This window comes from Lygodium microphyllum, chromosome 15, assembly GCF_053477565.2.
Source record: "Lygodium microphyllum isolate KBCC chromosome 15, Lygodium_microphyllum_v1.1.10, whole genome shotgun sequence".
In the NCBI taxonomy this organism is placed as follows: domain Eukaryota; kingdom Viridiplantae; phylum Streptophyta; class Polypodiopsida; order Schizaeales; family Lygodiaceae; genus Lygodium; species Lygodium microphyllum.
Window position 1 is genome coordinate 66,782,740 of NC_141149.1, and position 25,194 is coordinate 66,807,933.

The 25,194-nt window shown below is 41.4% G+C and overlaps 1 protein-coding gene across 8 annotated transcripts in view; it reads right to left on the reverse strand.

Moving 5' to 3' along the window:
• Positions 1 to 25,194, reverse strand: part of LOC148024636 (two-component response regulator-like APRR2) — a 61,920-nt gene that overhangs the window by 25,609 nt on the left and 11,117 nt on the right. The window lies entirely within an intron of this gene.

The following is a 25,194-nucleotide window of genomic DNA, read 5'->3' on the forward strand; positions in this document are numbered from 1 at the left end:
AGATCTAAGAATTCAAAGTGGTTGCTGTCAAAACTGCGCCCAGATTTGGGAAAATCCAAATGTCGGGTATGGTGTGCATCAATCTCCTTGATTTTTGTGCCAAGAAGTTGCGCCTTGACCTGAAGAACAACTTTCGAGAGGAAAGCTCGAAGAGATATGACCTCATTGATAAGATATGGCTGCTCCAACAGAGGTAGGTAGGTGCTGTCCACAGACACAGTTATGGCAGTGACTCTGAAAAGAGACAATGTTATAGTTGCCCAATCTCAATGATTGAGGTGCCAAAGAGGATCTTTGGAAGTAGAGAAACACTTCTCCAGAAGGAAGTTCAGAGAGATTTGGCCTGTGGAGAGAGATATGAAAGCTTCAAGCTGACAAAGTGTTGCTTGCTATGGCTACCATGGAAGCTTTATTGAAGGTAAGAATGCAAATGAAGTTGGAGATAGGGTCCAGTACTCAAATGAGCTGAGAGGAGTGAAAGGAGAGTTAGGCCATGCTCAGCTGAGCTCTGATACCATGTTAAAATATGTGGATCTAGAGCATGGCTATGACGGCTTGTAAGCATAGACTAAACTCATGATGACATTGACTGAAGACCACAACTGTTACACAAGTGAATTAGATTCGAAGATGGAAGCTTGGACTCATAAACACAATCTTGTCTAGTGGACTGACAAAGACAAGACACTTAACTGAAAGTACAAAGCATCATGATATTGTATTCATTCTATATGAAAAGTGGTAGTCAAGTACAATGCTTTATAGTTGTTGGATGGCTACAGTTTCCCTCTCTGCGCATATGAGATTCAGTCTGCCTGCATGTCCTTAGCCCAGAACTGCCTCATACAAAGAGGCTACAATAGGTGTGATTGCAAATGTCTCAACAATACAAACATTGGACATATATTACCCACCATTATCAAAGCGAAGACACTTTAATGTCTTGCTGGTTTGATTTTCAACAAGTGCCAGGAATTTTTTACATTTATCCAAGGCCTCGTCTTTGCGACGGATTGGATAAACCCATACTTTGCATGTGACATCATCAATAAAGGTAATGAAATACTTTTTTTCCCCTAGAAATAACCCTGGCATTTGACATACATCTGAATGTACTAACTCTAAGGGTGAAGACTTTAGAGAAAGAGATTTATTATGTGACGTTTGAGCATGCTTACCATAAATACAATGATCACACTGTTCAAAATCAGCATACCTCAAAGACGACAAATAACCCAAACGAAAAAGCACTTTCATTCCAATTTGACTCATGTGTCCTAATCGGCTATGCCACAAAGAAACACTTGGCTACTCCATTATGGTGACTACATGGTCACGCACACTAGATACATGCAAAGGATACAAAGTATCACTTTTGGAGCCCTTGGCAACAATGCGAGAACCCTTACAAATTTTCTATTTGCTATCCCCAAAGATGGTGTGATAGCCTTCATCATCTAGCTACCCTATGCTTATCAAGCTCTTCTTGAGCTGAGGTACATGCCTCACATTATGCAAAACAAACACAGAGCCATGCTGAAACTCCAGTTTCACAATGCCAATGCCTGCAATTTTACATGCAGACTTATCCCTCGAGTGGACAACACCACATGTACCACCATTGTAGTCAGAAAACCACTCATGATATGGTGTGACATGAAAGGACGCACTTGAATCAAGTATCCAAGTGTGCATGTCATCCTTAGAATCTGCAATCAATGCATGTGCACTCAAAGAAGAAGCAAGAAGTACATTATCGTCGTTGTCATTCTCATGAGTGACTACATTTATCTCTTCTATTTTCACACTGCTCTTCTTTGCAAGCTGGTTGTCCTTTTTCTCAGCCTTATTGTCTTTAGTGTTTTTGTTTTTGCATCTCTCTTTCTTCAATTGAAAACAGTCCCATTTGTAGTGCCCTTTCTTGCCACAATGATGGCACTCCACATTTTTGTCACAAGACTTACTACATGCTCTATTTTTAAAACTGCCCTGTTGCTGAAATCTGCCTCTAGTGTGCAATGCATTAGAAGACTTGTTTACTAAATTATTTTACCTATTAAGTCTTTCCATCAGCAAAGAACTCTCCACACCAAAATATAACAGCTAAGGATTTGAGTTACTCAAAGCTGTCCTAAAAGTATCCCAACTTTCAGGCAAAGTGCATAGCAAGAAACTAGCCTTGAACTCATCATCAGTATGGAAATCCAAAGCAATCAGCTAACTGAAAATTGAGTTGAACTCGTTCAAATGTATAGAAATGGTTGTACCTTCTTTCATGCAAAAGTCCATTAACTTTTTCAGCCAATAAACCTTGTTGGCTGCACTTTTCTGAGCATACAATTCTTCAAGCCTTGCTATCCCAACTTTCAGGCAAAGCGCATAGCAAGAAAGTAGCCTTGAACGCATCATTAATATGGAAATCCAAAGCAATCAACTGACTGAAAATTGAGTTGAACTCGTTCAAATGTATAGAAATGGTTGTACCTTCTTTCATGCAAAAGTCCATTTAACTTTTTCAGCCAATAAACCTTGTTGGCTGCGCTTTTCTGAGCATATAATTCTTCAAGCCTTGCCACATTGCATATGCTAAATTCAACTTCTCAATGTTAAAGAGCAAGTTGTCTGACACTGAGAGCTCAATGGTAGAGCATGCAAGCTCATCCAAATCATCCCACTTGTCTTGTTCAATATCTACTGGTTTTATTCCCTTTGTTTTGATGGTCTTCACCTATTTCTTCTGCACCAAGACATTGTAGCACTGTTTTTGCCATATTGCAAAATTATGTGCACCCTCGAGCTTCTTGATGTGCAAAAGATTGCTGTTGTCACTATTTCCAGCCATAATTTGCAGTACTATATTAACTCAAAAGTCACCAAATGCAAGCCCAAATGTCACACAAGTAACCACGGTACACTGGAAGTACCAACCAGCAGTGAAAATCCAGAGATTGCAGAAATTTCAGATCTGCAAATAGATTTTCAGAATTAGAGAGTATCTATTGTTGCACTCCACAAGCAATTACTGACACATTTAGAGACCAAGGCACCAATTACATGTGAAATCCCCAAAATTTAACTGCAATTTCTGCTCCAAAAGCATTCCTAGGCAAATATTTGACAATTTCAATCAAAAGTCCCAAATTTTCAAAAGGAAATCCATCCAAATTGCATCAATACATGTACCCAAGTGCATATACTAGGTAGTTGTTGCACAAATCGAAGGAATTTTGCAAAAGCCCCAATTTTCTTGGGTCTAGTGTGCAGAATTTTTAGTAAAATTAAAGAAATTTCACTAAAATGTGAAAAGTCCCAAATTTTCTTGGACAAATGTGCACCAAATGTGCAATTCTGAGTCAAATTGTCTTGTCCTGCATCAAAGTCCCCAAATCTGAGAAAAGCTCCAAATTTCAAGGTCAAAATTGCACACTGTGCTTGTGCATATGAAACCTGGCAAAGGGGAGAAGGGAAAATTACAGAAATTAAAGAAAAAAGAGGAAAAAGGGGCATGTCATGGTGTTGCCATCTTGGTCTCTTGCGTGACCTGCGTACGTGTTGCCCGTGACTTCTACCTTCTACCTGACCTGCTGCGTCGAACTGGCACAGCTCATGCTGCCTAACCAACATGTCGCTCGTGACTCCTGCCTTCCACTTGACCAGCCCGTCAATTGCGTTGTTGCCTACTCGCCTACCTTCTTGCGCAACCCATCAGCTGCTCGCCTATGACAACAGACCAGCTTATCTACTTCCCACTCTAATACCAGTTTGAAGGCTCTTGCTAGGATTGAGACACAGTACAAGCTAGACTAAGTGCAAAGAGAAGAGTGAGTTGAAGGAGTGAGTGCACAACACAATTAGTATTTTGGTACAATGACGGGTGTATCACTTTAGGTTTAAATAATATATAAAGTACAAGAGTGTAGGGGTGCATTCACAGCCGAACATAGTAAAAGGTATGGTGAGCCTTTATTCCCAACAATGGTCCTATAGAATTTAAATGTCAATCCATCTAGCAAAAGCTAGCTACAGTTCTTACCAAACAATCAACTTTCTAGGACCGTTTGCCCCATTATAGTGAATGACTATTCACATTCCACGATGCTAGGTGCAAGCTCATGGGAAAAGTCTTAGGGTTTTCCGAGCAGGTTGCTTGACGTGATCCAAGACAAAGAAGAAGGTGAGTTGTGTGACTGACACTAGTTCTTGGCAGAGGGCTTAGATGGTGAGCTCCACTCCCCCATTATGGTCATAGGACCAAGGAGGGCAATGATGGTCGCTCCTTGAACCCCTACAAAGGCCTCCAAGAGCCATGAGCGGAAGAGTGTGTCATACTCCTAACAGATCCCAAGATGCAGCAAGCAGCCTCCGAATGTGTCAGGTAGCAGCAACCACAACTTGTGATGGTGGCCAGATCGTGACAAATGGCACATCAGCAAAACCCAAGTTTGTTGATGACATGGCGGTTGTACAAATGCAAACGGCCGCAAAACGCAAATTTTGATGATGTGGCAAATTAGGCAAATGCAAAAACCACTCAAACATAGCAATAAGGCTGACATGGCAACAAGACGATAGGTTAACAAGCTGTAAGGCAGTATCTGATGGTGCGGAAAGAGTAAACACAAGCACGTGCCAAATATAAACAAGAATGGGCAATAGCTCCGGCGTGGACAACAGTGAGAAGGCACGTGCAAGCTAAGAAAATGAGATTGAAACTAAGTGGTGGGCAGCTTGTCTATTTTTAGATGGTTGGGTCCTCCCAAATTATGGTTTCAAGTTTGGCTTATGAGACACAAACACTCATGGAAGTTTTGGTAAATTGATTAATTAAGCTTGATTTGGGACTGTTTTAAGTGGCTAATCAGCATGTAATGCATTTTTAGCTCAATACCCCCCTCTCATGCCCAAAACTAGAACCAAAAAGAAGTTGTACTAGCCCAAACCTATATATTCTTGTTTTTCCCACAGTGCCACCCCAAACCAACCAACACATGCAAAGGGTGCACATAGGCTGCCTAATGACCTACCAAGACTACAAAGGCGATGGTTATCTTACCGAAGGAGCCCAAGTGATCACCCTAGAGAGGCCAAGGCATCAAACAAAGGGTGCTCATCGGCTGGCTAGTAGCCTACCACAACCTACAAAGGCAGATGAAACCACAATGGTATGCAACAATGCCACTTGGACAGTGCCCTCCCAAGGCAATTATTCACTCGCCTAAGCGCCCTTTTAACAATCATAGTCATCCAAAGGATGCAAATAATGATACAATGTTACAAATAATAAATTTCTATGAAGCAATAATGAGCCAAAATCCTATCATCATCAAGAGAAGAAGGTTGCCTCTCAACCAAAGGAAAGCACTCTCTCCCTATCAAAGGCTAAAGATATGTGATTGACACTCTCTCGGACTTCAAGCTCATGCTCAATAGTATTGTTGTACTAGGGGGAGTTGTACCCACGTTGATCTTGGGTAGTAAGTACTAAAGAGCCGGTTAATTAACCACTTTGATTAGTATGTCTGTAAAATTGTTTGATGTAGGCACAAACTCTAAGTGGATGATACCAAGCTCAACCCACTTTCTAGTGAAGTCGAAGCGGACACCAACGTATCGTGTCCACTAATTGATGATGGGGTTATCAACTAGTGTTATAGCACTTTGGTTGTTGTAGTAGGGGACAGTCAGTGAAACACATGGGAAATGAAGAGCTGCCACTAATCCTCTCAAGTAGAGAGCCTTGGTGATCCCATCTCACAAAGGACTCAATACTTTGTCTCGACTGTAAAAGCAACCACTATCTCCTACTTATAGCTTGACCATGAAATGGGAGCCATGCCTAAAGAAAACACGTAGCCACCATGAGAACGTTGGGCATCGGAATCTCTAGCCAAGTCCAAATCAATGTACCCTTACATAAGCAAATCATAACCATATGTCAAGCCATAATAATAAAATATACCAAGCATACATCAACACATACATGCAATCAATTCAATGTGACATCTTAGGTGCATTGAAATATTGACTGAGAAAGGAGATAAAAGATGCAACGTTTAGTCTAGTATGAATCAACCAAAGAAGTTTTTCTAAACAGATCTATAGGTATGCTCATTAAAGGGCTGATCTAGGGAATCCTTAGAAAGCTTGGTAGTGGGATGAAGAGGCATGATCGCATGTCGTCTTTGATCAATGCAATACTACTTAACTAACAAGATGGCATGTACTTCTATTGTGAGACAAAAATACTATCCCAAATCGAGAACCATCTCCATCTCCAAGAAATAAGACAATTGGCCAAGGTCAATCAGCTTGAATGTAGAACAAGGTTAGCTTATATGTCCACTATGGTAGCAAAATCTGAGCCTATGATAAATAAATGATCACCATATAAAAGGATATAGGGATCCCCTCAGAAGTGGTTATTACATATAAGTTTGGGTCATAAGGGATAAAATGAAAGCCATGAGTTCTAAGGAACTTATCCATCCTATAGAACCAAAAACGTGGTGCTTGATTCAATCCATAAAGAGCTTTCTACAAACAAAAAACCTTGTCTTTTGGTCCACATGAGGAGAACTAGGAGGTTGATCCATATAAACTTCCTCCTCCAAATCACCATTCAAAAAGGCACTTTTGGCATTCATCTAATAGAATGGCCAATTGTGGTATGCACCTAGTTCAACCAACAAACGGAATGATGTCAAGCACACAACAGGATGCAGAGGTCTCTTCATTATTATCTATGCCATATTTTTATCGAAAACCTTGCATTACAAGGTGAGCCTTGTATTTATCCAAAGTTCCATCGACTTTCAATTTAGTCCTAAAAATCCACTTGGTCCCAATGACTTTCTTGTGGCTTAGACGATTCACCAAGTTCCAAGTCTCATCTCAGACAAGTTCCTTTTCCATGGCCTCTCGCCGTTGGGGATGCTTTAGAATCTATTGCCAACTCTCTAGCTCAAAATGTACTATATAGTCTATCATAAAGACATATGTTATGATACACTAGGTGTAAGCTAAGCAGATCTTCTCGAGCCTCCGAAGTGGAATTCGATAGAAGGATTCCTGAATCCTGCACAATCAACTAGTACTAGCGAGGTAACGGGTCTTGTGGAGGAGGCCTGGGTGCAAAAGACTCTGCAAGTGGATCACAAGCAGATAGCATACCTAGCTCAAACGGCACTATCTCGCATATGGAAGGTGAAGGGATTAGCTCAAGGGCTAATGCTGTGCTATATACAACATTCCTCTCATAAAAAATGATATCCCCTCGTCCAAGGATCGAACAAACAATAGGCTTTTGTCTCAAAGAAATAGCCTACAAAAATTGGAAGATTAGCTCGAGAAGCAAGCTTTCCTATCTTATCATCAAGAGTGTGCGTATGAGCACGTCATTCAAAAACTTTGAAGTAGAAAATCACAGGCCAAGTGCCAAAAAATACCTCAAAGGGTATCCTTTGAGAAACCGCCACAATCGAGCACCGATTGAGGATGTACACCCAAGTGTTAACAGCCCTAACCCAAAGGTATTCGAGAAGCTCTATTGTGAACAACATACAACGTGCCATGTTCATCATCGTCTAGTTTCTATACTCAATGACTCCATTCTGAGAGGAGTTGGTAGAGGTGAGTTGGTGAGAAATGCCATGCTCTTGTAGGAGGTCAATGAACTCATGGAGATACACTCATTATCAAAATCACTCCTCATATATCCTACTTCACAATCAATCTAATTATATACCAACAACACCCAAAATGAAAAGTAGGTGAATGTGTCATGCTTTGGAGAATACACCCACATGTATCTAGAAAATTCATCCACTGTAAAAAAGAAGTATAGCATGCCATTAAGGTGGCAATGGATATCGGCCCACAAAGGTCAACATGAATCCATCACAAAGGCACCTCAGCTCTATGAGTAGTCTATTGAGGAGATGGAGTGCGATGCTATTTCCCAAGCTAACAGGCTGGACAGACATCCTTGAATAGTTTTAGATGTGGATTCCCTTAACCATTTGATAGCGTAATAGCTCATAGAGCAAGTCGTATCCAAGGTGTCTGAAGTAATAATGCCAAAGGCACTCATTGTTTGTAGGTTTCTGTACAATGGCTAAAGCCTCAAAGCGATGGAACTCTAAATCCTTGACTGTCGTCTAAGAAAAAAACAAGGCCACTAAGCTATGCCTCACCACAAGCAATCACTAAACCAATCTAAAAGTCTATAACCTCCACTCTGGTCACTATAAAGAAAACTACTTGCCCCGATTGGCAAAGTTATTGAATGGACAATAAATCCACCAAAAGCTGGGAGACATAGTATACATCGTCCAGCAAAGTAAGATCCTGATCCTTGTTAGTATCAAACTTAATGCAACCTAAGCCATGGATCTTGACTGAGGAGTCTTTCCTGCATCGGATATTCTCACGTGTAGGGGCTTGAAGATAAAAATGTACTAGATGGGGGTCATATGTTGGGTAGCTCCACTATCCACACTATCCAAAAAGAAGATGATATGCTTTGCCTCATCAAGAGGTAACTTGCAAATATAGACTAAATAGCCTCATATGTCTCTATGGAGACAAGGTGAGCCTCATGTCTAGTAGACTAGTCAAAGACATCCCTTTGGAGTTGAGAACGATACTAGCTGTGATGGCTAAATGGTGGCAATATGGGTTTGATCTCTCCACTACCCTTGATTTTGGTTGCCACCACCCTGCCTTTCCTACAGGGGGGCCTGGGTCTAAGTCTTTTATTTTGGTTATGTAACTCTTGCCTTTGATCAACATCCTCGTCAAAATGGCAAATCTTTTGAAAATGTTGACAATGCCAATTTTTCTTTGGTACATTTGCCACCCGAGTTTTAAGGGTGATTAGGAGTTCCCTTCTATCTCACTAGCTTGGTTTTGATTTTAATTTTGAGTTTGATTTTATTTTTTGTTTTGATTTTGATTTTTCTTGTCATATCCTTGTTGCCCTCTTCGAGAAGAGAGAACAAAAGCCCCCCCTACAAAGAAAGCACCATGAAACCGATCAAACAACCAAGCATAATGCAATAACTGACACTCGAATTCATAGAGTATAGGCATTGCAAGCTATCAAATCATTTGCTGCACAAAACAAAAGTATTTCCTAGGCAACTTATTTAGAAACAATGTAACCTAGTCATCAAGGGATTTTCAACAAAAAGTCACCAATACTCAGCCAACTTGACCTTTGGGTCATCCCAATCGATGATTTTCAAGTTTTGAAGCTCATGGTCAAGATTTATACAACAAGTCCTATCCCGAGTTGCATAGTGGTCAATCAAGTACTCTTGCCACTCTTATGCTAGGTCAAAGTGCTATAGCTATGAGTGGAATTCAAATAATTGACCTTGCATCAACTAAACAATAGCTCAGATATTTCTAGCCTTCCATCAGTGAACAACCTCTGATGGAACAAGGTGTCGGTTTGGTTGGGATTCTAGCCCCTACAGAAGGACATGCCTCATTAGATTTGACCAAGTGATATGGTTAGACCTGTTAAAATAAGTTGCATCAATAAATGCATGCTTGGATGATGAAGACAAAGAATTGTGAGGTATATGAGTGTAAGGAAGGTATTAAGAATAGGAAGAGGAATAGGGAGGATAAGCAAAAAAAGTCAGAGAGAGACCCACATGTACTTGTGGAGCAGGCACGGGGACTCTCAAACCCTACACAACTATCAATTGAGACATAGTAGCATAACCAAATTGCCCACTAGGAATTACCATGGAAGCAAATTGTGGTATCAACTCGTCCACACCTAGGTAAGCAAGGGTAGAAACCCCATGCTAGGAACAGCCCAAAGGCGTGTAAGGTGAAGGCCAAGCCTCACCCAAAGGTGCATGAGCACCACCTAAAATGAAAGGTATAGAGATCCCAAAGGATGTGTCTATTTTTGAAGGATTCTCCGGTGTGATATGTATAATGACATATGGTGTCTGAAATGAAAATGTGAATGGTGTAAATGATAACGGTCATACAATGGAAGAAGTGGGTGGGATGGATGGGTTTTGCAACTGTGGTATAAATGATGTGGATAAAGATACATTAAATTGATTTTGTTGATTTAAATATGGAAATTGGAATGATGATAATGATATAGAATGCATAGAAGAAAAAACAACATTGTTAATCTGACTTTGAGAATAAAAATTTAACGAAGAAAAAGGAGAACAAGGAATACCAATCTTTTTCTTTTAGTCACCTCTTCAAGTATTAACATACGAAAATGGATCTTCAAGAGGGATTTTATCATAATCAACATATGGCACTCTAGCTTCAACATGATCTTTATCAAAATGCTGCAAGGGAGTAGATGTAAAAGAAGAAGTGACAAATGGCAAAACTTGCATACCTTGCATCGGAGTAGATGAAATGGTCTAAAAGTAGAGGACATGCTCTAGATCTCTTTTTCCAAGAGGAGAACCCATCCCTAATAGAGTTCTCGACAACCCTACAACATCATCACATTTACGCACAATGTCTGAAGGGAAAGAACCATGTATACCTTCTTCAAGTAGCTATTGTTCAATTGCTATCTTTTCGTTAAGCTCTTCACTCTTCCTGGCTCTATGAGCCTATCAGAGTAAAGAGGTGAGGAAGCGTATGACCAAGACTGAGAGTGAACAGAGAGTAAAAGAGACAATGGAACACAGAAAATCTGCAATGAAGAATATTGTATAAGGAAGCATATATGTACGCGAGCACAGAGTGTATGTCTCCACCTAGAAGATCTCATGGGCTGTGAACCTTGAAGTATGTGCAGCAGTCTCCACAATCAGTAATTTGGAAACTTGCGATCAAAGGATGTGAAAGTGTGTGGAGGCTGGGCAGTATAAATAGCCCAAAAAGAAATGCTAAAAATAATGCAGGTCGGCTGCATTAAATGCAGCTGACTGCACATAAGCTGGTTGACTGCTCCTACTATGCCATGCAGCACCTGTGAAGACTGAAACCTGCTGTATGACCAGACTGCCACGTGTCCTGCCGACTGCGACAGCACAGAAATCTGCCACATGAATATGCTGCCTGCTCCACCACACAAAACTGCTCTCACATGCCTGTCTGACAAGAAATGCATATATACACAGCCTATTTTATGAATGCATGTCCAAGGGATGACAACCCCTCTCAGATCCTAGATGTGGCATAAGGCTGAGTGATCTAGAATGTTGTCGAAGTAAAGCTTGAGGAAGCGCCTTTGTAAGCAAGTCTACAAGATTGTCCTCTGTCTTGCAATATATCACATCAATAGTCTCATCCAAAAGCTTCTCCTAAATGAAATGGTATTGAATCTCCATGTGCTTCGTCCTAGCATGAAAAACAAGGTTCTAGGACAAGGCAATGCAGCTCTCATTGTCGCACTGAAGAACAGTAGGACCTGTCTGTGGGCAAAACAGCAGTTGCACCCAAGGTAAAACAATAACCTATTGTGGACCCCTGATGATCAACATCGCCAGCCTAATCTCAATCACTCCATCCTGTAAGTACCAAGCCTGCATCACCTATACCTACTAGATAATAGATCCCGAGATCGGGGATCCCCCGAAGAAACTACAAAACTCTTTGAGCAACCTGCCAATGCACCATCTTAGGTTCACTCATGAACTCGGCCAACACACCTACAACATAAGTCAACACAAGTGTTGAGAAGCTAGATCAAGAAGCCAACCAACTACCTATAGCAGGTAGCCATCCAAGCTGTAGGAGCAAAAGTATCACGGAAATCAATGCTTGGGCGCTGTGCAAAACCTTTAGCAACAAGGCAAGCCTTATGCTTGTCCAACATGCCATTGCTGCAATACTTAGTCTTAAAGACCCATTTAACTCCAATTGCCTTTTTATGAGAAGGCTTAGGCACAAGATACCAAGTGCCATTCCGCTTAATCGACTCAAGCTCCTACTCCATTGCTTTCTGCAAACGATCATGTTGTAAAGATGTTGTAAAGCCTCCTTCACTGAGGTGGACTCCCATGTTGGGTGTGAAGGTCCTTATACTACTCCCGTGTGTATATTACTTTACACATGTGAACTCACTCTTGCGGATGTAAGTGTACCATATCCTAAGTATAAATACATTCTTTTATTCTTTGTGTGTACCACAGTGGTACACACCTATCTGTCAACTCTCACTCTCACACTCACTCATTGTTCACTAAACTCCTGCTGCACCTCAATTGACGTGTATACTCTCTTTGCTTCTGTTCATACTCATCATATTGGTATCACAACTCGACAGTCCAAGCTGGTAGACACGATAGGCGTAGGCATCACTCACAGTCGATAGGCAACAACAACACTCATTGTCGATAGGCATAGGCAATAGTCACAGGCTACAGTCGCAGGCAACAGATGCAACCTGCGACAAGCACATGCAACTGATGCAGACGACAAGCACAAGGGACAAACCCAAGCGACAAGTGGGCGACAAGCGCTGGCAGGGCTCCAGGTCATCTTGACGGCCGACACGCGACCCAATCAGGCAACGGGGGTGACAGGCCATAACAATCAACACTTAGATATCTTTTATTATTATCATTTTTTAATTCCTTTGAAGAATCAGGCCCCTCATCTTACCGAGTGTTCACGCGCGCAAGCACAAAACAAAATCTGTGCAAATTTACTCTTGAAATTTGGAGCCTTTTCTAGATTTGGTGCCGGACATGTATAACACTAACTGTTGACCCATAAATTACAGACATTGGGTGCATAGGCCTCGGAAATTTTAGGGCTTTTTCACATGTAAGTGAAATTCTGCTCTATTGAGCCAATTTCATTGAAATTTGTGTACACTTGGAACCCGAAATTTGGGGCTTTCGCAGAATTTGTAAAATTTCTGCAACATTTGTCCACATTTGATGCTTGGGAAGATGTTCTAATGCAATTGGGGCAGATTTACTGTAAAAATTTTGGGGCTTTCCACATTGGTGATGCACTTTGAGTCGGTTTGAGCTTTGACAATGAAACTTGCAGCAGATTCACTGCTAAGTGGGAGAAATTTTAAACTTGGGATGTTTCAAATGTTGTAAAGGGCAGCTTTTCTTGGTATATGTATTGCTAGATGCTCATTATGCAATGAAACAATGGTATATACAGCACTTGGGTTATTGCATTTGGGCATTATGATGTATTATTGAAGTGGGAGCTGTCATTAATGCAAATGTATCAAATTTGATGTGTAATTGCTGTTACATTAAGCAACCTTGCTATTGGCTGAAAGCATTCAGCACTTTATTGCAGTTTTTTTATTGTTGAAGATGGCTAACAGTGCATCTACATCTAACACAAAGAATCTCTTTGAGATTTGCAAATTTGATGGCAATGACTTTGATCTTTGGAAAGATCGTATGCAAGGTAAACTCTTTCTGAAGGATTGTGATGATGCCTTGGCAAAACATAAGCCTAATGCTTTACCAAATGAGGATTGAGATAAAATGAATAAATAGGCCATAACTTACATTAAAATGGCTGTCACAGATGATATCTTGGTTGTTACAAAGGGACTTGCTACTGCCTATGCAGTTTGGGAGAAACTCAAGGCTACTTATGAGAATACAACTCCTATCAATTAGGTACATCTCATGCGAAAATTGGTCAACTTGAAGCTTGATGAATCTAAGTCTACCTCAGAGCATTTGAATGCTTTCACTAGTATCTTAAGTCAAATACAGGATGCAAGCTTGCCAACTTTTGATCCTAAATCGAGGGCTATGTTCTTGCTCATGACTTTGCCTGATTCATGCGAAGCATTGGTTGTGTCTCTGAGCAACAACCCCAACTTGACATTTGATGGTATGCGTGGTTCTATTCTCAATGGAGAGATTAGACGCAAGGCAAGTGGGGAAAACAATGGATCAGTCTACAATGTAAGAGGAAGAACTAAAAAAATATCAAATGTTGCAAATAAAAATAAAATCGCAGCAAAAGCAAGAAAAAACAGCAAGATGTAACTTGTTATCAGTGTGGTCGCAAAGGGCATAAAAATCCCGATTGTAAGTACTTTAAAAGGGATCAAGAATGAAAAAAGCAAGCTAGTGCAAAAGGGAAAAAGAATGAAAAGAATAGCAGCTCTATTCCTAAAGAAACAAAAAAAGTAAATGTGGTATCTAGTGTCGTTATTGAGGAGGTAGAAGAAGATAAAGATGATGATTTGCTGGTTGCATCTTCAGATCCACATGCTATGACAGTGGAGAACATGTATATCACTAAAAGGGATGTGATAGATGCTTTGTTATCAACCCATGATGGTTTGTCACAATCTTGGATTGTTGATAGTGGTGCTTCATTTCATGTAACTCCATCTCTGGAGTGATTTTTTTTTTATACAAAAGGTAAACTTGAAAAGGTCTATCTAGGCAATAACCATACATGTGATATTGAAGGAATGGGCACCATAGACCTGGCTCTTGAAAATGGTCAAGAATTGATCCTTCATGATGTTAGGTATATACCTGGCATTAAGAAGAGCTTGCTTTTAGTTGGGTAGCTAGACAACAAAGATTACTTCACTAGTTTTAGTGGTGGAATGTGGAAGATACAGAAAGGGTCTATGCTAGTCACTAGAGGTGGTAAAAAGGGCACTCTATATTATCTCTACTGCAAGCCACTTCTTGGAAAGTTTATTGTAGTTGCTAAAGTGAAATCATACATGGAGTTATGGCACAAGCGTCTCAGACACACGAGCCAAAAGGGTTTACAGGCACTTTCTTCACTTGGAAGAGTTGATGTGAAAAACTCAAAGCTTGACTTTTGTGATGACTGTGTTCTGGGTAAACATGTAAAGAGTCTATACTCTCATGAAGCGTCTAAAAGATATGTATCTTGGATTTAGTCCATTCTGATATATGCACCAAGCCATTATAAACTCACAATGGTTTTCGTTATTTTTTGTCCTTTATTGATGACCATTCAAACTATGGGTTTACTTGCTTAAGCAGAAAAGTCAGACATTAGACACTTTTGAAAGGTTTTATACATTTGTTAGTACTCAAAAGGGTTTAAAATTAAAATGCATAAGAACACATAACGGGGGAGAGTATGTATCTAAAGAATTCAATAAGTTTTTTTATGCCAATGGGATTAAACGGGAGCTTATAGCTCCTTATAATCCGCCATCTAATGGTGTGGCTGAGCAAATGAATCGTACGTTATGTGAGAAGATACGGGGATTAAACGGGAGCTTATAGCTCCTTATAATCCGCCATCTAATGGTGTGGCTGAGCAAATGAATCGTACGTTATGTGAGAAGATACGGTGCATGTTGTCCACAGCTAATCTCCTGCAATCATTTTGGGGAGAGGCACTCAAAACCACGGTGCATATCTGCAACCTATCTCCACATCGTGTACTTGAAAGTGGCGTTCCTGAAGAGGTTTGGCCTGGCAAACCTACTTCATATGACCACTTAAGAGTCTTTGTCTACAAATACTATATACGTCTACCTATTGATAGCTAGATCAAACTTGACATGAAATCTCATAGAGGCATCTTTATGGGTTATCGAGATGAAGGAAAAATGGGCTAAAGAGTTTGGGTTCCAAGCATGAAAAAGGTGCTACACAGCCGGGATGTGGTATTTAATGAGTCAAAGCTGCTAAAAAATGTCACATCTAATGACTCAGACAAAAAGAAAGTGAAATTTCAACATGATCACCCTCTTAAACAACCATCCGCCACTGAAAATTCAGTTCCATTTGATGCTCGTTATGAGAATCAGCGTATCATCATTGAGCCAGACGAAAATGAGCAGCAAAGGGATGCTGAAAATCAGCTAGGGCAACAAAATTAGCATGCTGAAAATGAATTACAACAGCCTAAAAATACATTGCAGCAACTTGAACATGCATTTTAGCAGCCAAATAATGAGGTCGTTGACATTCCTTTGGATGTGGATACATTGCCTGACAACACTAATCATTGGATAAGAAGGTCTACACGTGTCAGAAGACCTATACAAAGGTTTGATCCCTCTTTGGACTGAAAGAAATGAATTCATTGTATCAGAATGATACTTGGGATTTGGTTTCACTACCCAAGGATAGGAAAGCCATTCCTAACAAATGGATCTATAAAATCAAGTGTGTGGATGGCAAACCTAAATACAAACCCAGTTGCTAAGGGCTATACACAAGAGGAGGGCATTGACTTTTAGGAAGTCTTTTCTCCTATTGTCAAAATGACCACACTTCGGATATTAATGGTATAAAAAGTTTGATGCCTTCATGCTCTCACATGGGTTTAAAAGAAGTAATGCAAAACACTGCTTATGTATTAAGAAGGCTGATGATGGAAGCGTTATTATACTTGTGCTTTATGTGGATGATATGCTTATTGCTGGTAAACATAAAAGCCAGATTAATTCATTGAAAAAACAGCTGAATTCAACCTTTTCCATGCAGGATCTTGGTCCAACTAAACACATTTTGGGCATGAGTGTGATGAGAAATAGAGAGCAACGGCTCTTGTTTCTCTCACAAGAAAAGTACATCAGCAAAGTACTTGATCGTTTTTCTATGGCTGATGCTAAGCCACTTGGTGTTCCTTTACCACCATATCTTAAGCTTAGCAAAGAAAACTACCCAAAAGATGATATGGCACCCAGCTCTATGAAGGGTGTTCCTTATGCTTTAGCTTGTGGTTCACTTATGTATGCTATGGTTGCCATTGGACCTGACATTGCTCATGCAGTGGGAGTTGTGAGCTGATTTATGTCAAATCTTGGCAAAGCGCATTGGGAAGCAGTGAAATGCATCTTATGATACCTCAAGGGCACACAAAGAAAATGTATTTGCTATGGAAAGGGTATGTTAGATCTACAAGGGTATTGTGATGCAAACATGGCAAGTGACTTGGATACTCGCAAGTCTACTAGCGGGTACATTTTTACCTTGACTGGTGGGACACTTTCTTGGTGCTCTAGATTGCAAAAGATAGTAGCACTTTCTACCATTGAAGCTTCAAAAAAAGCTGTTTGGCTTGGTTGTTTGATCAAGGATTTTGGGTTGCCCACCAAAACACCTGTACTTGGATGTGGTAGCCAAAGTGTTGTATACTTAGCTACAAATGCCATGTTTCATACACATACCAAACATATTGATGTTAGATATCATTTCATTAGACACGCTCTTGATGATGGTCTAGTCACACTAACTAAGATCAAACCACAAGATAACCCTACACATGTTCTCACTAAAAGTCTTGCAAGGGCTCAACATGAGCATTGCATGCGACTAGTGGGAGTTGGTTAAAGGTTCGCTTATTAGGGCCTTTAAGTGGGAGGTTGTTGGGTGTAAAGGCCCTTACGCTACTCCCATGTGTATATTACTTTACACATGTAAACTCACCCTTGCGGGTGTAAGTGTACCGTACCCTAAGTATAAATACATTATTTTATTCTTTGTCTGTACCACACCGGTACACATCTATCTGTCTACTCTCACTCTCACACTCACTCACTATTCACTAAACTCCTGCTTCACCTCGATTGACGTGTGTACTCTCTTTGCTTCTGTTCATACTCATCATCCCAATCTTGCATGATACAATTCATCAAACAGTAATTAGTGTACATAAGCTCTGTGAAATTTGCTTGGTTCCTTCGAGAACGCCGCGGGCCATCTTGCGGCTGCCACTCCTCAAGGATTCCCTCAATCCCTACACCATGAAGAGTATCACGAGCCTAATGAGGAGGTCGGATCTCTTCGTCGCTTGCGATCTGCTGAAGTCTCTAGAATGTCCATTGACTACTAGGACGCAATCAGAGAGTTTGGTGGCAGAGAAAAAACTCTCATCTGAAGAAGAATCCTCAAGAGACAGCAGCTTCAAAGGTACAATCGCTAGTGCCTAACTATCTCCTAGATTGCCAAAAACGAGGTGGTCCTCACCCCCCCTCTAAGGCTAGAACTTTCACAAACTGAATAGCATGGCTCATGCAGACATTCCAATTGACGAGATCATAAAATCAATAACCCTAAGACTAAGAGATATAGCCCACAAACACCTGTCCTTTCGAAGCCACTTCAAATTTCTCACGCTATGGTTTCAGAATGTGAATTTAGGCATCACACCCAAAAACCCGAAAATAAGAAACATCTAGCTTAGATCCAAAATACACCTCGTAAGGTGTCATACTAACAACAATGGAAGTAGGAGAGCGATTAAGGATGTGGATTGTAGTAGCCACAGCCTCAACCCATAGACATTGCAATGTCTATCTATGTTCCATCATGGTACGACCATCTCGATCACACTGGCAAGATGTCATTCTCCTAAGGAGTGTTTGTGTTGACAAACTCCTGGTGGATACCACAATTTGCACAGAGACGAGCAAGCTCATTAGAAACAAGATCTCCACTCGTATCCAATTGTAAGCTCTCCAGTTTCTAGCCCAAGCGATTCTCCTCAAAGAGTTCCAATCCGTGAAGTTGGAGAAGGCCTCTGACTTCAACTTCAAAAAATAAGGCCGTGTCATCCTATTGTAATCATCCACAATTAGCATGAAATACAAGCTCCCTTTACGAGACTCCGTTTGCATTGGTCCACAAAGATCAGTAGAAACAAGCTCCAAGGGTGCTGAAGACCACCTTGAAGCCTTTCTGAAAATAGCATCACAAGTTTGCTTCCCATGGATGCAGGATATACATGGCTACTAGCTCATGACAATATCCGACAAACCTCGAACAAGTTATCCCCTAGATGCCTTCCAAAGGTAATCATAGTTGAGGTGGCCAACCGAGCATGCTATAGCTCAGACTGTGTCTGAGTGGTAAGAAAAAGAAAAGTCAAGGTAGAAGAAGACCTCAACTTGTAGACTCCATTCTCCTCATGACCTGAAGCAAGGACCTGTCTTGATCCACAATCAAGAATCCGAAAGGAATCCACATCAAACTCAACCAATAGGCCAAGGGCACAAATCTTGTGCACCGAAAGCAAATGGTATTCCAAGGCTGCTACATAAGGCACCTTGGATATATGGGCACCACCTTGCCCATTTGAAATAAGATGCATGTTACCCCATCCCTAAATAGGGATAGAAGAACTATCACCAATGAGAATGTGCCCATCTGAAGGCCACAAATGAGCAACATCTACTGTAGTAGGAGTCATGCGACAGGATGCACCACTATCAAAAATCCACTCCCGAGTATGGCCTTCAAGATTGATGCCTCAACCACCTCCAAGTGGAGAAAAGTAGCTAATGAGGGAGCAACCACCGCTCCAGAATCCTTTGAAGATTTCTCATTCTTCTTCTTTTTCTTATTCTCCTTCTTGTGGCAATCATTCTTCCAATGACTTGTCTTACCATGAGACAAGTAGACTCCTTTTCCTTGTCCTTCTTTGATTTGTCCTCCTCCTCCTTTTGGTCCTTTCCCTTCTTCTAAGAGGACTGACCTATCAATGCCTCCAATTTAGAAGCATTGGTCCCTTTCAACTACTCCTCTTGATCCAAGACCATAGAAACCAACTCCTCCCAATGAAGAGTCTCCGATCACCCTGAGACAATCAAGGCAAAATAAAAACCACTAAAACAAGGTGGTAATTATGAAAGAAGAGTTATCGCCATGTCTTCAAAAGTGATCACCTTCCCTGCGTTCTGCTCCTACATCTAAAGCTGCCTCAACTTGTTAATATGCTCTTGCATAAAAGATGACTTGTTAACACTCATGATCCTCATCTGCACTTTCAAAGAAACTTGTTTCATGACGGTTATTCAGTTACATATCTAATCAAGCTCCAACCATATCTCTCGAGCCACTGTCAAACGCTCTATATGGGAGATCACTGTTGTAGTGTAGGAGAGAAATAAAAATGAGCGAATGCAAACATTTAATTTGTCCCAATGTAGCTGAGCCTTTTCAACTCCAACTTATCACTTCTAGAGAGTTTGGACTCGTCTCTCAATGAAGGACAGTGAATACCCTCCGTAACAAGCTCCACCAAATCATAGGACTCCGAAATGGCAAGCATCATAACACGCTAGATGCGGCAGTTCTCGCCATCGAGCTTTTAATTTGATGGAAGAGCCGAGAACATGGGCACCTTCCAGTCCATGATCACTTGAAACTCTATCTCGGCCTAATAAGACATCTTCACCTAAATAGCCTAAAGAAAATAGAAAAAGTAGTCTCCCTCTTGCTCTGAAAACGCAGCCCGATAGGGCTCTTCCGTCCCGCTCCTTCTTCACCCATGCCAAAGGCAATGAAAAGATAAAATCTGCACTAAAAGGTCCAAAACGAGTCTTCTTTCTTCTCAAAGAGCAAAAATTAGTAGCAAATTCAGCAACTTTGCTCCTTTCTCCCACACCCACGCTCGCCTCAGCCTTGTTCTGATGCGCAACACTCTTGCTCACCCTTGAACGCTGAAAACACAGCCTTGTTCTGATGCGCAACACTCTTACTCACCCTTGAATGCTGAAAACACAGCCTTGTGTCGCACTGAAATCTCCTCTTCAAGTAGGTAGTCCTTCAATGCTCTTATACCATGTCAGAGTGAAGCTGTGCGGAAGCATATGACCAAGACTAAGAGTGAACAGAGAGAGGCGAGAAAGTGAAAGAGACTGTGAAACACAAAAAATCTGCAATGAAAAATGCTCTATAAGGAAGCAAATATGTACACGAGCGCAAAGTATATATCTATGTATGTCTCCACCTCAAAGATCTCACGGGCTGTGAACCTTGAAGTATGTGTAGTAGTCTCCACAATCAGTAATCTGAAAACCTGTGATCAAAGTGTGTGAAAGTGTGTGATGATGGACAATATAAATAACCCAAAAATAAAAATAATGCAGGTCAGCTGCATTAAATGCAGCCGACTACAACAAACTAACCGACTGCTCGTGTTGTGCCACGTGGCACCTACAATGGCTGAAACCTGTTATACAACCAGACTGCCACATGTCCTACCGACTGTAACTGCACAAAAATCTGCCACATGGATATCCTATCTACTCCACCACACAAAACTATTCTCGAATGCCTATCTGATAGGAAATGCATATGTACATAGCCTATCTAATAAATGCCTATCCAAGGGATGGCAACCTCTAACAAAGCCATGATCAGCTGCAGCTCCTTGTCTATGATAGAATAAAAACACGTCTCTCTAGTAAAGTAAAAAGGATCTCTAGCCATATCGGAACCTTGTGGAATTGGCTGGTGGAAGCAATTCTTACTTAGTTCTAGACATAGGCTCTTTTGGAAACTGAGTAGGTGTGGAAGTGTTCAATGTCATCTGACCTCTATAGTTCCTGTTTTCGAAGACATAGCTTTTTGATCAAGGGCCTATATTTTTTCAACAAGTACCTAGCTCTGATACCATATAAAGAAATGCTTGTCTACAAAATACAAACACAATTGTACGACAAATACACTATGCAAGGTGAAAACTAACACCTAAACACCTGTGTCTCCAAGATTGGGGCAAAGAGTATGAGCATAAGAGTGTTTCATACTCTTGGCAGGTCCTAAGATGTAGCAAGCAACCTCCAAATTATCTGGCAGCAGCAAGCGTACACTATGATGGCTGGAGCAATGAGAGAAGGGCAGCAGATGATGCAGATCAGCAAAACCCAAGTATGATGATGACATGGCAGCTGTATGGATGCAAACAACTATGCAATGCAAATTTGATGGCAAGGCAGATCAAGCGAACGCAGAAATCAGTCAAACACAGCAATAGGGCTTACACAGCAGCAGGATGGCAAGCTGACATGCTGTATGGCAGCAGCAAACCATGTAGAAGCAGTAAACGTAAGTTGTTCCAGTGTAGACAGAAGTCACCAGCTGGTAGAAGGATCTGAAACAGTAGCACAAGGACACGAGATGGTAGACAGCACTGGGCAACAGCTTCAACTGAGATATCCTCCAAGTACAGGGTGTGCACAGCAGTAAGAAGACACTTGCAAGCTGAAAAAAATGAGATTGAGACTGAGTGGTGGGCAGCCTGTCTATTTATAGATAGCTAGGTCCTCCCAAATTAGGGTTTGGCTTATGGGACACAAATCCTCTCTAGGAATACATTTCTTTTAATGAAAGTTTCAATAAATTGATTAATTAAGCTTGTTTTGGGCTATTTTAAGTGGCTAATCAGCAAGTAATGCATTTTTAGCTCAAGACTACTCTCTTGGGATCTCCTCCACTTGTGTCTTTGCTCAACTACCTAACTGGGAAGTCTTGAGGAAGAAAGAGTAATTCGGCCCATCCAAGGGAGCTAGCAAATAGGCCCTGCCACTCCATGACTTGCAAATAACAAAGATTCCCACCTCCAAAGGAAGTGGGAACTTCGCCTAACATGCAACTCTCATGTGGGTCCAAGTGCCACTATGAAAGAACTCCAATGCAAGAAGCTAGGCATGTCGGGGGAAAGTGCAATATATTGTTGGGGCTAAGGAATTGCATAACAACAATTCATGTCATAATGCAATTTGCTCTATCTTGTGGCCATCCGAAACCCACACTCTATGCAAACATGCATTTGCCAACAACACAAAGGGAAGCAATATCCTCAAGTGCATTTCAAAAAGCATAGCAATGCTCCACAAGCAAAGAAACCTCATATGACAAAGCTCACATTACAATGGCTTGCATCTCTCACTTGTTCTTTAAGAACCAAAGAGAGAACCATGCAAGAATCCACATGCCACACTCTAATGCTTTCACAAACAAGATGCTCCACTAGATGCCTTAGTCACCAATAACAACTACTTTACAAGACTTTTTCCTGCAGCCATGGTTGCTTCACAAGACTTATGCCCATAGCCATCCCTAGAGATCTACATAGCTTCACAAGACTTACAGTGATGGCCATCCAAAGAGATCCACATCGTCATCCGCATCATCACAATGACTATGACTGTAAAAGGATGCTTGGACAAGTGAATAATTCCCCTATCAGAGCACTGTCCGAGTGGCACCGTTACATAGCATTTTACATGAGCATGACATTTTGCATTGCCCTTTGCATTATCCCATGCATTGGCATTCTATTTATATGAACATGCATCAATGTGCATTTATACCTTTTCTCTCAAAGAGTGGATGGTTGTGAATCCACCATATTTATGGAAGCTCCCATGGCATTCTCCTAGGGAAATAATCTTACTTTCTTCACCACATACCTTTCCTTTTTCATTGGAACTCATGGATGGTTGGAATAGCTTGTTTATTTTGTGATGTGTTGGGTCTACCCATCCCTTTTATTTTTCCTAGGGGCACAGATTACTCAATAGAACGAAAACTATCATTCAAAACACTTTTAAAATTTTTATAAAAAAACAAAAAAAAGTAAAGTTCAATGTGGTTCCATCTGCAAAGGCCCTCGTAGGCCACTGGACAGTCAACAAGCATCCTGTATTCAATGCCTTGATCTCTCTACAGTGATCGCGTGAGTTTCCTTGGTAAGATAACCGTCGCCTCTGTAGCCTTGGCAGGTCACTAGGCAATCAACAAGCACCCTTTGCCCAATGCCCTAGTTGCTTTGGGGTGATACACCTTGGGCTAAAAGAAATTTGGCCTTGAGCTATCTTGATGGTCCCGAGGTTAATTAGCTCCTCCCCAAAGAAAGCTAGTGCAACCGAGAGAGGTATGGGCAACTCAGTTCTTGCCTATGGGCTTGGCATGTAAACTCAACAGTGCCCACCAAGAACTTTTTTCTTAGTACAAGAGGGTGGCCAGCTTGCCATCGAGAAAGGAGAGCAGGGTGTGGCTCTCCCTACCATCCCTTGGAGGAGGATCCGTGTCATTAACCTCCAAGGGAAGACTTGGCGGCTAGACCCGTACATATGTTGGTTTGAGATCCAAGAGTAGCACCTCTAGATATGGGAGAGTTGGTCTCTAGATGCGCTAGAGTGGAACACCCTTACATAACAGAGATCGGTCAAAGCACATCATCAATGATGCTTTTCGTCGAACCTTCTATCAATCCTGCGAGATAGCTAGCAGCCAAAGAAAGTGTGTTATTTCATTTACTAGTGGTATATTTTCTTTTAAGTGGGAGGTTGTTAGGGGTAAGGGCATCTATGCGCCTACACCACCTATATATTCACTACACTTATAGTATCCACATATGCATACACTAGCTTCCGCTCCATGCTTCCACTTCAAGGCTCACCTGCCTTCACATCTCATGTGGTCACAACAACCCCACTAAAGGGCAATTGTACCTAAAAAGATACACCTTTCGGATGTGAACACACTCTTACAACCCTAAGGTTTAAGGGTTGTACTTTGTACTTGCATCTTACACTCGTGAGATTATGGAATTGGGTGTCGTGCTATCATACTCACACACTCTTTACTGTCAACTGTAATTGCAGCTGAGCTTGAGCTTGAGCTTCAATCTCTATGCATTCTCTCATCTCTCACATTCGGTATCAAAGCTGGCTCTCAGCTCAACCTGACCAGTGGCCATCATCTCCAGCTGAGCCACCACCCCTCAGCTGTGTGTCAGCTCCTAGCTCCAAGTGCCACCATCTCATCCGCCAGTCTCTCCTACCTTATTGGCCGACATCGCCAACATTCCTAGCTTGGCCTTGTCTGCCTCCAGCGCCCCCTCTACACAAATGCCCCAAGCTAAGTGCAGTCGTCAACGCCCACGTCTAACCTCATGTCTCCTGTCCACCCCTTGCACCTACTCTTCGCGCTGCTTCCAACGCCTACCACCTGGAGAGCCACCCGCCAACACTTAAGGCACCCTGTCCCTGTGGCAGATGCTGCCAACTCCCTGCACGCCACCTGAGAAAGCAAGGCTTCCACCTCCAGTGCCCCTGCTCTTGTCCGCTTAAGCACCTGTCACCAGCTCCCTGCGTAGTGGCAGCAGCGCCTACCACTTAGAACACCGCCCTGTCAGTCCAGTGTAGTGCATAGCTCATTTGCCTCCAACTCAAGCTCCAACTATAAAAATCAAAGAGAATTTTTTTAAAAAAAATTAATTCAAATCACATTCACTGGAAGGGGCTTGTGCCCAGGTAGCATCTCTCTGATTTTGCGAGTATTTGAGACACATTTCACGCCGATATTTGGTGAAATTTTGGATCAAAATTTTGGGGCTTTTGTTGTTTGCTCAGAGATTAGCAAATGTGCATCAATAACAATCTGAAATAGACTGATTTTGTGCATGTTAGGGCAATAAATTTTTGGACTTTTGCATTTTTAGTGCTGCTGAGCACTA